Source organism: Nicotiana attenuata, chromosome 1 (genome assembly GCF_001879085.1).
Source record: "Nicotiana attenuata strain UT chromosome 1, NIATTr2, whole genome shotgun sequence".
In the NCBI taxonomy this organism is placed as follows: Eukaryota; Viridiplantae; Streptophyta; class Magnoliopsida; order Solanales; family Solanaceae; genus Nicotiana; species Nicotiana attenuata.
Genome location: NC_031989.1, coordinates 97,146,911 through 97,162,763, shown reverse-complemented (window position 1 = coordinate 97,162,763; position 15,853 = coordinate 97,146,911). Strand labels below are relative to the sequence as shown.

Genomic DNA, 15,853 nt, shown 5'->3' with positions numbered 1-15,853 from the left:
AATACCTGGGCACTTGGTAGCAGAGGCGGATCCAGGATTTAAACCCTATGGGTTCAGCCTTTAAGATTTTTAGCATTATATTTTTAAAGCTATGGTTCAAATCTACTATTTGTTGCAATTTTAGTAGATTTTACGCATAAAGTTATGCTCCGCATCAAAAGTTATGGGTTCAATTGAACCCGCCACCTATACGCTACATACGCCCTTGCTTGATAGCTATACTCCATCGGTTTCGTTTTATATACAGTGTTTAACAGGGTACGAAGTTTGAGGAAACAAAGAAAGACTTTTGCCACAAAACACAAATATCCTTGGAACTTGCAGTCTTAAGCATGTTAAGAGTGTATCGTTAAGAGTCAAATGGAAGTTTAAAGTTATAAAGTTTCGAATAATGGGACGCATTATTCTTTTCGAAACAGACTAAAAAGGAAAGAATGTAATCTAAAATGCAATATATGGAGTAAATTTAATAATAAGAATAAGCCCCAGCTCATTTAACTAGCAATTATTTGTTTGGAATGGGCCAACTACAACAAAGAGAGACTTTGGTTCAAGCAATTATGGACAACATAATAGAACCACTCAGAAGCTTTTAAAAAAACACGAAGTCCATTTTAAAAAATGATTTGGAATATAGTTTCAAATCATTGAGAAAAAGGATAAACTGTTACTATCAACTATAATTAAACACAGTAGTTAGGTAAAGGTGGAAGTGAGACCTGGTGAAGTAGATACTGTAGAATCATATCTGGCATTCTTGAGAACTACGTGCGGGTCTTTTTCATTCGTTTATTAAGCATAAAATAGAGTTAATAAATGAAAATGACATCATAAAAAAAAACATAGATCGTGATGCTATCTGGTATTTGACATAAAGTCTTCCAGCTTAGCTCCTGTCTCCTCCAAAGCAATTTTCTTCAGATACATTATCGTATAAAATGTTTTTGGACACATTTTCATACAAAGTTCTAAAAATTGGACTTTAAATGACACTCAGCGGCCAGCGCTGTTATTCTAATCCGATAATAACAACATGTCTTAATCCGATAATCTACTAAATCTGAGATGATGCAACTCACATCTAAAATTATCCAGTATTATGGAGAAGTTGGCATATTTTGCTAACCCCGGTTTTTAAAACTTTAGATAACCTGGATCTGGTGAAGAAATTCCACAAAAATAATTAGCCTTTATTTGGTTGATGTATTTTTTACATACTGTTAGCTTGGCTTGGGTGAAATGCAGCAAAGGATTTCAATAAGAAACAGACGAATTAGGAGATTACATACATATAATGATACAAATAAGGAAAATCTTTTAGGTAAAGTGAAGTTGATGTTTTATACTTCAAATACCACACAAGAGGAGGTGATTTGTGTGGTATCCAATTTTCGATTAACTTGATTATAGGAAGACCTGGTTCTTCTACGTGTTCCAACTACAACTGTTGCGGAATAATTAAATACAAAAAATAAAGAACACAGAAATTTTTACGTGGAAAACACCTGGCTCAAAAGGTGAAAACCCCACGACCTACCTTCCAGTAGGATTTTCTCAAACTCTCCACTAAAATCACTGGGCCAAAAACTGCATTTACAAAAACTCTTTTGTAAACCTAGGATTAACTCTAATCCCGCTGTGGCACACAGCCTCAACTGTTGCGACAACTTCAAGTTAACTCTAACTTGAAAACTCATAGTACCTAATACAATTGCTTCTAGATAATCTGAAAGGTACAATATAAAATCACCTACTACAATTGAACTAGAATAAAAGACAGACACTTGGAACTGGTTCTTCTATCTGGTTCAAGTAGCTTCAGGTTTGCACACTTGAATCACACACAAATTGCTTGCAAAATTGCCTCGCTATTTTGCTCTCAATTCACGTTTAACTTCTGCTTGTGTGTGTCACCTATAAAAGAGAACAACACTTAACATTTAAGGAGTTAGGAATTAGAGATTGACTAGGATACTGATGCTACTCTTCCATGGTGGAAGAGTTCTAGTTGATCTCATACTCTAACTATATCCTTTTCCTAAACCGTGTTCTCTCTTTGAGTAAGGAGTCTTTCTCGTTATCCAATATGCAACCTTTTCGATCATGATCAGGAGATATCACTTCTGATAAGTTAGGTTTATCTCCTTCACGTGCATCTCACATGTTTAAGTTGATCATAACTATGCTTCACAAGATGGACCTGGTCCATGTCTGAGTTCCTTTGTCAGTCTTCAAAACTTCACCTTACTCGGGCTAACAAATTCCCCCTTTTTGATGATGACAAACTCTGTGCTTTTCACTCACTTAGGCCATGTCAGAACTCAGCCTATTCATCAATACAAAGTTAGAAAATTTTACTTATCATTAAGGACCAGGTTCATTAGGTTATAAACATCACTTATTAAGAATATATAAAGCACAATATCTCTTCCCCTTTTTGGCATCATCGAAAAGTTGCATAAACAAAATGTGATTCCCAGAATTTTAACAATTACTCATGGCTACTGAGGCAACTGCAAGTGCAATCATAGATTAATCATCAGCAATCAAGCAAACACATTCAAACTATCAAGGAAATATTAACAATCAACAAGAGCAAAAACAGTAGATTTCATTTATAGGAGATATGTTGCTACCACAATCTACAAAAAGAAAGCAAAAATATTTAAAATATGAGCAAAAGAAAGTGAAATCCCTAATCTGGGTCACTGGTGGTACTAGACAGGTTCAGGAGATGAAGGCTAGAAGTCCTAAGGCTTGGGAGAGCTAGAGGGTTGGTTTTGGGCTTGGAGAAGGTTCAACATATTTTGAAGAATGCCATCATTCTTCTCCTTTTCCTTGGTGAGCTCAGTTCTGAGAGCATCCCTCTCAGATTCAACCTTTGCTAAGCGAGCCTTCAGCCTAGCTATCTCAACATCTTTGGCCCCACTTTTCTAAACTAGAACCCTGACTTTACTATTGATAGGTGTCTTCTTGGATGAACCAGGTTCATTGGGAATGGCATTGACTCCATAGTCACAAGCAATCAAAGTATTAATGCCAAAATGATCCTTGCTTGTGGCCATTTCCCACTTCTTCAAAGGCACCTTGCAACGATCCAGAACAGTAGTCAGAATAAATCCATAAGGGGTGGCATGGGCCTTGGAGCCATTGATAACCCTGTCCAGTAGCTTGATGATGAATGCATGCCAGTTAATTTGCCTTCCACTTTCGTGACACTCCATCATAACTAAGTCCATATAGTTAGCAATGTGCCTTCTTTCCTGCCTGGGCAGTAGGCACTTGTTGACAAATTCAAATAGGACTTTGTGGCAAGACTTCATCTCACTCTTGTGCACAAAATTGGCCTCATTCACTTTTCAACATCACATAATTTCCTAGTGATTTCAAGGGCAGAAGGAAGGGAATCCGGACTTGGCCATCTTTGCCTAGTATAGTCATCATATCCCTCAGCTGGGATGTCAAGAATCTCACCCAGCTTCTCTGCATCGAAGGTCACTTGAACCCCTTTCACTTGGCTGGTAACTCTGCCATCTTTGACCTCTGCATTGGCCATGAATTCAATTATTTTATTCCTAGCTAGCCTTCCATCCATCTGAAAGACCATGTCCTTCCAGCCCTGAACAACTAGTGCATAAACCAATCGAACCATTCCTGGTTCCACCAAGACTTTCAGCAATCTACCCTTCAGAATTTTCTTTTGCCAAACTTGGCCAGCTTATCTTGTTCACCATCAGACTCACTCTCTTATTCACCACTCCATTCTTCATCCTCAACAATTCTAACTTGTTTGTTTTTCACAGCAGACCTTGTCCTCTTGGCCAATGAAGGTTCAACAGCCTTAGACCCTGATGAAGATTTCTTGGAAGAAGTCCTGGTCTTTTTAGGCTTGAGGGTCTGAACCTCCACAGTTGTATGTTCCTCCTGATGGACCTGTTCCATCTCCTCAACATCAACAGCCTTAGAAGGCTCTGCAACCTTAGCTTTTCTTTTATCCATCCTCTTCTTCTTGCTTTCAGCCAAAGCCTTTTGTAATTTACTCTCACTCTGTTTCACCATACTTCTTGTGGCTCTCCCCTTTGGCAAGGGAATTTCAGCAGTTGTTGGGGAATTAGCCTTTCTTTTCTTGGTATTCTTTGTAGTGCTGGAACCTTAGGTGTTGGTGCTCTCCTTTTCTTGGGATTATAACTGGCAACTACTTTCTTCAGAAGGTCTGCTAGGGTTTCTTCAATAGATGAACCGGGTTCATCCACATGAGAACATAAATTTACCAAACCCTCAGCAGCCTCCCCTGATCCACTTCCCCATGTTTCCTTGCCACTTTCTCCTACAATTTCATCCTCAGTCCCACAAATTGCTGATCTAACCATCTCAGAGGTGGGTGACGAATCAACCACTTCTATCTATGTTCCCCTCACATCACAGCTTGCACCTTCACTCTCTTTTTCTTTTTCAATTTTATTTTTACCTCCTCTCCTTCTCAACTCAGGCATTTCCACATTTCTAACAGACCCAACAAGAACAAACCTATTTTCTACACTTTCAACCAAAACAGAACATACCTCAGAAGGGAAACTCTAAATCTTCTCAGAGTCAGAAGACCCAGTTCCTTCCCCCTCACTTGCAGACTTGAAGGAATCGTCTGAGTGTTCAGATTCTTGGGCTTGGCTAGCCTACAATTGTGCGTTCAGTCTTTTTGACAGTGCACATGTAGCCACAGTTTTACGAGCAAGCATTTTAACACGTCTCCTCCTAGGCTGGGGGGTTGTACTGGGTTGAGGAGGTGTGGAGGAATCAGAAGAGGTAGGTTGTGGAGGAGTGCCTGGGTTATCTTGAGGGTTCGACATTGTGACTGATTTCGTGAGAGAATTTGTGAGTTTGGCTTTTGGAAGAGAGAACACTTGAGAGTGCAAGAAATTTTGACGGTTTTGGAATAATGAAGGCGGCAGAAGGTGATGAGGGGTTTTTAAATAAAGAGGCCTAATTAATGACTAACGGCAGCTTTTTGGAGTCAACTAGAAGTCCAATCAACCTGAAATTTCAGGTTGAAAAAGCGGTTAGGCTTCCCTAGATTCTAGGCGTTTTATGTGGTGAGGATTCTATTTAGAGACGAAACTGGTTCAAGAAAATAAATGGATAGGATTTTCTGATGTTTTTGAACATAGATAGGACTCTGCTCATGATTTAAATATTTATATTTCTAATTGTGCAGAGTATAGAGAACATACCTCGTTATTCAGATGAACCAATACTGATGAACCAGGTTCTTCATTTAGAATCCTCTTGATCATGCCTCTATTTTCCAAAGTAGAGAAATTTGTTAGAGATCAGAGAGTCATATCAACACATGTCACAAGAGTATACTATTTACAGTATGAAACTGAGTAAAAATTAATCTAGATATTTACACAAGTTCTAGATTTCCTAGCCAAATTTTTTTTTTCATTTTTTTTCTTTTTCTTCATTGTGCATTCTGAGCTGGTCCCATTAGATGATCTTAATCATCCCTAATTCTAACATGTTTCTTTCCAAGCTTTCTCTACTCAGTGCTTTAGCAAAGATGTCAGCAACCTACTTATCAGTAGCACAAAATTCTATAGTAATCAATCATTTCTCATAGTTGTCCCTTAAGAAGTGATGTCTAACATCTATGTGCTTAGTTCTTTTATGATGAACTGGGTTCTTAGTCATACTAATAGCACTAGTGTTATCACAAAAAATAGGGATGCAACCAACTTCAATGCCAAAATCCATCAACAGCTATTTGATCCACAACAGTTGAGCACAACAAGAGGCAGCAGCAACATACTCAGCCTCAACAGTGGATAAGGCCATTGAATTCTGCTTTTTAGTGGCCCACGATACCAGACATGAACCAAGAAAATGAGCCATACCTGAGGTGCTTTTCCTATCCACAAGGAAACCTGCATAGGAAGCATCAGCATATCCTACTAGATTAAAGTTACTACCTTTAGGGTACCAAAGGCAAAGGTCAGTAGTGCCTTTCAAATATCTCTGTATCCTTTTGACAATAGTCAAGTGGGATTCCTTAGGATTTGCTTGAAAACGAGCACAAAGACCTACACTGAAGACAATGTCAGGTCTGTTAGCAGTAAGATACAAAAGTGAACCAATCATACCCCTATACAACTTCTGATCAACTGATGAACCAGGTTCATCTATGTCTAATTTAGTAGTTGTTGCAATGGGTGTGTCTATTTCCTTTGATTCATCCATTTTAAACTTTTTAATCAACTCTTTTGCATATTTTTGCTGATGGATTTGGGTTTTGTGATCTATAAGCCTAAGAAGAAGTTAAGCTCACCTATCATACTCATTTCAAATTCAATCCCATTAATTTAGCAAATTCCTTACTAAGTTTTTCAGTGGTTGCCCCAAAAATTGTGTCATCAACATATATTTGTACTACTAGTAGATCCTTACCTTTTTCCCTCAAGAATAGAGTGTTGTCAATCTTACCTCTTTTGTATACATGTTCAAGCAGGAATTTGGATAGGCGTTCATACCATGCTCTAGGAACCTGCTTGAGTCCATATAGGGCCTTGTCCAGTTTGTATACATGATCTAGACACTCCTTACTTTCAAACCCTGGAGATTGTTTGACAAAGACTTCTTCCTTTATGTAGCCATTTAGGAAGGCACTCTTCACATCCATTTGGTGAAGAGTAAATTCCATGTGTGCTGCAATGGCTATGAAGAGTCTTATTGCCTCCAGTCTTGCAACTGGAGCAAAGGTCTCATCATAGTCTGCCCTCCTCTTGGCTATAACCTTGGACCACCAACCTTGCCTTGTTCCTTGTAACCGTTCCATCTTCATCAAGTTTATTTCTGAAGACCCATTTAGTGCCAGTTACTGATCTGTCCTTGGGTCTTGTGACCAGATGACACACTTGACTTCTTTCAATCTGATTGAGTTCATCTTGCATTTCATTCACCCAGTCTGCATCCTGCAAAGCCTCAGCAACATTTTTAGGTTCAATAAGAGATAATAATACATCAAAAGCACACAGATTATTTAATTGAGATCTAGTTTTAACTCTAGAAGTTGGGTCAGTAAGGATGTTCTCAATGAGATGAGAACTTTGATACTTGTAAGGTTTCACAACCAGCTGATTTCTGTTTGGGGTTTCTCCCATGTTCTATTGCTGAGGAACAGGCTCATGGGCAGGTTCCATTTGGGAATTAGATTCACTTCTTCTTTGTTCAGTTCCCCCTGTCAGGTTGCCTTGGATGGAAGAACATGTTCCATCACTTGTTCCTTCTTTTGGTGCAGCTTCAGCTTGAGCTGTGCCTTCACTTAATTCTTCTTTTTTTACCAGCCCAATAGCTTCATCTTCGTGTTCCTGTCTCTCAGAAAGAATATTATTTTCATCAAAAACAACATGTACACTTTCTTCTACACACATAGTTCTTTTGTTGTACACTTTATAAGCTTTGCTATGTGAAGAATATCCCAAGAATACTCTCTCATCACTTATGGGATCAAACTTACCTAGGGAGTCCTTTCCATTATTGTGCACAAAGCACTTGCATCCAAATGTCCTAAAATGGGATATATTTGGTTTTCTCCCTTTAAGTAACTCATAGAAAGAAGCATAGTCCTAGCCATATCTTCAAGTGTCCTATTCTTTCTTTCAACTACTCCATTTTGTTGTGGAGTCCTAGGTGCAGAAAAATTGTGATCTATGCCATGTTCATCACAAAATATAGCAAACTTAGCATTTTCAAATTCAGTTCCATGATCAGACATAATTGATGCAAGTTGATTACCTAGTTGTTTCTGAGTTTTTCTAACAAAGGCAGTAAACATGTCAAATGCTTCATCCTTAGATGTTAAAAATAATGTCCAAGTAAACTTAGAGTAATCATCAACAAGCACCATCACATATTTCTTACCACCTCTACTCAATGTTCTCATTAGACCACAGATATCCATATGAACCAGTTCCATCGACCTGGCCGTGCTTACCACTTTCTTGCTTTTAAAAGAGGATCTTACCTGCTTCCCCCTTGCACAAGCCTCACAAACTTTGTCTTCCTTAAACTTGATGTTAGGCAGCCCTATCACCAGGTCCTTAGAGACTAATTTGTTGAGTTGACTTAGACTTGCATGTCCAAGCCTTTTGTTCCAAATGGGGGGGGGGGGGGATCATTGTCCAACACACTTAAGCAAGTGAGTTTATTTTCTGAAAGAGTGGACAGATCTACAATGTATATATTGTTTACTCTTTTTTCCTGCAAAACAATCTTGTCAGTGGTAAGGTTTATCACAAAACATTTGGTAGAGGTGAATGCTACCAAGTTACCTCTGTCACACAATTGTGATACACTGATTAGACTATATTTCAAGCCATCTGTCAAGTAGATATACTCAATGGAATGTGAGTCTGTCTTACCTACTTTTCCAACCCCAATGATCTCACCTTTCTTACCATTTCCAAAGGAGACATTACCTCCATTGAGGTCCTCAAGTGAAAGGACCTGGTTCTTGCTACCAGTCATATGCTTTGAACAGCCACTATCCAGGTACCATATTTGGATGCTCCCCTTCATTTTGACCTGCAAAAGAAAATCAGGGGTTAGTCTTAGGAACCCAAACTAGTTAGGGTCCCTTTCTATAGACAAAAGGGTGAATTAAATTCTTTTAGCCCATCATGGCAGCCTATTTTTCCCTTGAACAAAGGTTTTGTTCTTTTGACTGGCCTTTTCTATTGCATTACATTCACTTTTAATGTGACCAGTCTTACCACAGTGTGTACAGATTTTGTTCTCAGGAAGTGTGATATACTTGCTTTTGGGATCCCACTTAGGTGCAGAGGTCCCATAGCCAAGTCCTCTCTTATTGCTACTGTGATGTTCTTGTAGCCAAGATAGTGCATCAGAGGACTTATTCCATTTGCAAGTTCTATCTAGTTCATGCTTAACCTTGCCTAGATCTTCTTTTAGGACTCTTATCTGCTCATCGTTTTTGTACAACTCATCCTTCATTTTTCCTAAATTTTCTTCTAAGGTGAGGCGTATGTGATCTGCTTTCTTTTTACTAGTTCCTAATTTCAGTTTTAGATTTTTATATCTAAGTTCTAAGACAGTGGTGTCAAGTTTAAGAACCTGGTTCTTCAACTTAGTATTTTTATTATCACTTCCACTGGTCCTGAGTTCCAGATTTTCGCACTTAGCTTTTAGGATCACACATTCCCTAGACAGTTGTTCCTTCTCGTTGTTTATGACAGACTCATCAATGAAGTCTAGCAGTAATTCAGATAGCTTTTCTTTAGACAAAAATTTAATCTTGTCTTTGAGATGAATCACACTTACCTCTTGTTCATCATCTGATTCTCCAATGGCCATAAGTGATTGTTCATCTCCAGCTTCATCTTCTGAATCCTCATCTGAGCTTTCTCCCCAGGCAGCAACCATAACATTTGTTGATCCTTTGCTCTTCTTGGGTTGAACATGTTCCTTCTTTCTGTTTCTTCGTTCAGCCCTTTCTTTCTTCCATTAAATTTTCCACTGAGGACAATTCTTGATCATGTGGTCAGTCTTGCCACATTTGTAGCAGCCCTCGTTGGTCTGTTTTTCAGGGGCCCTTGGTTTGTTGAAGGTTGTATCTCTTGAAGAATCCCTTCCTCTCATTAGGTACTTCTTAAAATCCCTTGTGATCATAGCCATTTCATCATCCTCTAAGTCTGCACCTTCAGCTATTCTGAGAGCCAGGCTTCTTTCCTTCTTGGGTGCATCCATCTTCATGGTTTTCCTTCTCAGTTCATAGGCAGTGAGATTTCCAATCAGCTCATCCAACTTAAGCGTAGCAATGTTATTTGATTCCTTAATAGCAGTGATTTTGCTTTCCCAAGTTACTGGCAAAACCCTTGTCAAGATTTTCTCAACCTTGTCTTCTTCAAGGATAATTCTTCCAAGAGACTTAAGTTCATTTGTTAGTGTTGTGAACCTTGTGTACATCTCTTGGATGATTTCTCCTTCCTTCATGGTGAAATTCTCATATTGAGAATACAGTAGTGTTTCTCTTGATCTCTTTACTTGAGGAGTTCCTTCATGGGCCACTTGTAGAGTGTCCCAGATCTCCTTAGCAGTAGTACAACTTTGAATTCTGTTGTACTTGTCTGGACCTAGTCCACACACAAGCCATTTCTTGGCCTTGACATTCTTTTCCCACTTCTTCAAATCTTCAGCAGTACAGTCGGCTCTAGTCTTTGGCACATCCTCTCCATCAGCATTCTTCTTTGTAGTAGCCAGGGGACCATCAGTAACAATGTCCCAAAGTTCATAGTCTTCTCCTATGATATGGTCTTTCATCATGTTCTTCCACCAGGAATAGTACTGGCCATTAAAGAGTGGAGGCCTAGCAGTGGATTGTCCTTCCCAGTTTCCAGGTGGTGTACTCATCTTGATCTGTTCCTAAGGTATTAACCTCTTCAAGGATAACCCGCTCTGATACCAATTGATGTTTTATACTTCAATACCACACAAGAGGGGGGTGATTTGTGTGGTACCCAATTTTCGATTAACTTGATTATAGAAGGACCTGGTTCTTCTGTGTGTTCCAACTACAACTGTTGCGGAATAATAAATACAGAAAATAAAGAACACAAAGGATTTTACGTGGAAAACACCTGGCTCAAAAGGTGGAAAAACCACGATCTACCTTCCAGTAGAATTTTCCCAAACTCTCCACTAAAATCACTGAGCCAAAAACTGCATTTACAAAAACTCTTTTGTAAACCTAGGATTAACTCTAATCCCGTTGTGGCACACAACCTCAACTGTTGCGACAACTTCAAGTTAACTCTAACTTGAAAACTCTAAGTACCTAATACAATTGCGTCTAGATAAGCTGAAAGGTACAATGTAAAATCACCTACTGCAATTGAACTAGAATAAAAGACAGACACTTGGACTGGTTCTTCTATCTGGTTCAGTAGCTTTAGGTTTGTACGCAAAATTGCCTTGCTACTCTCAATTCACGTTTAACTTCTGCTTGTGTGCGTTACCTATAAAAGAGAACAACACTTAACATTTAAGGAGTTAGCAATTAGAGATTGACTAGGATACTGATGCTACTCTTCCATGGTGGAAGAGTTCTAGTTGATCTCATACTCTAACTCTATCCTTTTCCTAAACCGTGTTCTCTTTGAGTAAGGAATCTTTCTCCTTATCCAATATGCAACATTTTCGATCATGATCAGGAGATATCACTTCTGATAAGTTAGATTTATCTCCTTCACGTGTATCTCACATGTTTGAGTTGATTATAACTGTGCTTCACAAGATAGACATGATCCATGTCTGAGTTCCTTTGTCAGCCTTCAAAACTTCACCTTTACTCGGGCCAACAGAAGTCAATAGTTTAATGAATCTAATAAGCTAGCTAGCAACGTTGTTGGTGCAGAACATCGACTGACCTAATTCTATGTCTGCTTACGTTTGCAAATTAGTAAACAATAGCTGCCTAACTGGTGGACCTATCTTTTTCCTGATTAGGAATGTGAGCTTTTTTTTTTTTTTTTGGTTGATATATAAGTTATAAATGTTGGCGGAGTAAAGAATTTTTAGTAAGAATTTAGCTAATCAACCAGATTATGACTTGTCATTATCTCGATATGATAAATAATGCCAAAGAATCATAATTAAAATTATACCAACTATAGCTGTTATGAAATTTAAAAAAGAAATTAAAGACGCCAGAACAGTCTTAATCGAATTCTATCCAAAGGGCATTAGATGTGTGCATGTGTATATGTGTATGGAGTGACAAATACTCCTTCATACTTAACAAGTCTCGGTTTCAAGCTCTATATATGGAGTTGCCTTTGTTAGGGAGCGCTTTACTTTCAATGTTGGACTTCTCGGCGCGAATCCGAATTTAGTCGGACCCTAATACGGATACCGAACACCGAATAGAAAGAAAAAAAATTACTAATATATGTTGTGTTAACTCTTGGGAAGCACTAATCTGAAATTATGATGGAAACTGAATCATGGCTCTTCAACCAAAAAAAAATGATTAGAACTTATACCGAGAATCAAAGGATCATTAACCCAAAGTATCTTTTGAACAGCGTCCACTAATGACTTATTTGGGACTTCAACCCCAGAGATTCCCGGCGGTATTAACGCTTCAACACGCGTCGAACCACCAGTCCTACACGGAGTCACGGAGACCTTCTCCTCCACTAATTTTGAAATTTTTTTTTCCAGTCCGATGCATAAAGAATCTCGCATTTATAAGTCTGGAAAGGACCGCACCTCAAGGGTATAATATAGACGGTTTATCCTAACACAATTATTATTGACTGTTTTCACGACAACAACCCATGAACCATAAGTCACACGAAGATAACTTTACACCTTACGGTTGCTCTAAAGTTCCTATTTTGAACAATTTCGAATATTACATTTCTAAAATGACGGTAAAAACTTACCCGCACCGGGTGTTTATACCAAACCAATAGATATACGGACTTCAATCATTTAACCATGGTAAATTACATGCATTCTCATCTAATTAAATTAATTAACCATAGTGAGTTAATATAGTTTGGTGTAAACACCCTGTGTGAGCAAGTATTAGCCATAAAATAACTGCCGCGTGCCGGCCGTTGCACGATCTACTTAAATATTCCTTCACACCGAATTACGATCATACTAATAAACAAAACATGCATAATACATTTATGAACGAGTACTATTTCCGTTTTCTATATTTTATTAAATGAAAAGCCCACCGCACGAGTTTAACTGATTAAAATATTATGAATTCTCTAGATTGAAGGGAAGTGGAAAAACGGAAAGAATAAGAGAGTTTTGTATCTTTTAGGGACCTTATACGACCAACCAGTCCATGGGATATTTAGACTTGTATGTGGAAGGAACTTTGAGTAATTTAATTTGCATCTCTTTTCAAAAAATAAATACGAAATAAATACATTAGGTTATCATTATCATTATAACGTCTAAATCGCCTCTACCAATGCGTTGGTTCGCAAATATGTCTAAGTGACTTTTCACACAATGAATCCATTGGTTAATTAATTATCACATCATAACAAGTAAGTTTTACCTCTTAACTCTATCTCAAAGTTTGTGTGCGCGTAATTGTTTGATCAAGATACAAACTTTAGCAGTAATTACTAATTATAGCATGTTCCAGTTGTTGGATTATGGGTCGTGGGTCGCTCCATGTGGGCTGACCTGATCCGGTTAGGAGAGACAAGTAAGAGAGGTTAAGAGAAGTTACAACACAATCACAAACACTCACTAAAGTAAACGTGCAAAAAGGAATGGTGATTTATCTTACTTAACCACTATTACTCTGCCTATTTATGTTAAAGAGAACACAACACTTCTTAAGCGTAGGAATTTTCTCTATGACAATCCTTTCTACACGAAAATACACATAAGTTAGGGTATTTAATTGGTGAAAGATTAACTTTATTTTCTAGTGATTCAAAGTAGATTTGAGAGCAATTTCTTGGTAGCAATTATGACAATTTCCGTTGCGCGTAACAAGGTACACATAATTTGTTGTTCCTGCTTCGTAATTTAGTTCTACACCAGTTAGCGTGAATTATGAGAAAATCTATCATTAGTTGAAATTCGTTTTGTTAGTCAGAATATATGCTCGAAAATAAAAACTATTTTTCTCCATCAACAAGAAGAAGTAAAACAAAAAATGCAGAGAATACAACCAACAAAATCAAATTGAGTGGTGGTCTGCACGTCTGCAAATATGTCCAATATGGTTCGTAATTTGTTTCTTTAACCTAGTGCATTATTTCTTCCTTTTTTTAAAAAAAATTTAGAGGGAAATTTTTCAAAACCCAACGAGTAAGATTTTTTCCAAGTGAGCTGGAGATTTTGAGTGCCCTTTTTCCGTGTTATGCACATTAAATAAACTAAAGGCTTCAATTGGTCAAAATTAGGGGTCTACAAATTGAAAACCGCACCAAACCGAAAAGTCAAATCAAATCGATTAAAAAACCCGACTATGTTCGATTTGATTTGGTTTGGTATTGAGTAAAAAAACCCGAAACAAACCGACATATAAATATATAATTATTATACATACTTTTAAGATTTTATATAGAATTTTCCATAAAAAATATCTAGAAATATTTGGGATTCTATTACGGAGGGTAATATTTAATAAAATATAAAGTGCTCCATATTTATTAACCTTAAATAATGGGATGTATTATCACTTTCTTATCAAGTGTTACTGGAATGCGTCAATCTCTTTGTTCTTCAATATTCATATATCAAGATCAATTAAATTCTTATATCTTTTTCGAATTTGAAGTGGTTATTATTATCATTTAGGTATCATATTGATTTTTATGTTTAATTACTAAATTCAGTTAACCTTGAAAGTGTATATCAACGAAAAATTAGTGTCAGACGACTAAAAAAATAAATATCATGTGTTACTAAGTGTATTGGGGAAAATTGTATTTATATATATATGGTGACGTGTCATGACACGTAGACTGGTCAAACAGTCAAAGAATTAAGGTTGGTTAACAGATACGAGAAATAACAGATACGAGCAACAACAGATACGAACAAGTTAAATGGAGAAGGCACGACCAGTCATACAAGTAATTCAATGCTCGTACCTATTCAAGACATTTAAAGGCCAAAGATCGTGAAAAGTCAAAGGAATGAATCTGACAGCAAAAAAGAGCCCAGATACAGCATTTAATGAGTATTAAATACTGGAAATGTTAGAGAATATGTATTTAACATATATGATTGCATAACGTAATATTTAAAGTCATTAATTGCCCATAATTGTCTTATTATGACAAAGGTAAAGTCTGTATTCCCAAAATGGCTATAAAAGGGAAAATCACAAACAACTGTAAGCACGAAAAAAATATTATTGGAATATACTTTGATTTACTTTCTTTCTGATCATATTATTCACAAATTTCTTTCTTTATATACTCTTTTCTAATTATCAGTAAACCGTGTTCTTCTAAATTCAAGCTTTGACCTAAAATCTAATTTTTGGTTAAACAAATTGGTTCCGTTACCGGGAATCGAACCCGGGCCTCCTGGGTGAAAGCCAGATATCCTAACCGTTGGACGATAACGGAAGTCATGACCCATAAATTGAATGAAGATCCATCATATCCTCCATTCAAGCAAAAGAAAAGAAAGCAAGGAACTTTCAAGAATAAGGTGATTCAAGAAGAAGTTCAAAAATTGCTAAAAATTGATTCAATTCGTGAGGTAAAATATCCTAACTGGTTAGCTAATACTGTTGTGGTTCCTAAGAAGAACGTTAAGTGGCGAGTCTATGTAGATTACACAGACCTTATTTAAGCCTGTCCAAAAGATTCTTTTCCTTTACCGCACATAGATCAATTAATTGATGCTACTGCAGGGCATGAGCTATTAAGTTTTTTAGATGCATATTCAGGCTATAATCAAATCAAGATGGATCTGAGAGATGAAGAAAAAACTTTTTTATAACAGACAAGGGGACTTACTGTTATAAGGTAATGCCCTTTGGTCTTAAGAATGCAGGTGCAACGTATCAGAGGTTAGTTACCCAAATGTTTCAAGAACATTTAGGTAAGACATGGAGGTATATATAGATGATATGTTAGTTAAGACTCAACATTCGGAAGATCATATATCGCACCTGTCTGACACGTTTAAAATTTTACGAAAATATAATATGAAGTTGAATCCAGAAAAATGTGCATTTGGTGTTGCATCAGGTAAGTTTTTAGGTTTTCTTGTTTCTAACCGTGGTATTGAAGTGAATCCTGCACAGATTAAGGCCATTGAAGAAATCCCTGATATA

At 37.3% G+C, this 15,853-nt stretch overlaps 1 non-coding gene across 1 annotated transcript; it reads right to left on the bottom strand.

The window, feature by feature from the left end:
• Window positions 15,066-15,137, bottom strand: TRNAE-UUC. Its single transcript has one exon. It is a non-coding gene; the product is annotated as a tRNA-Glu (tRNA).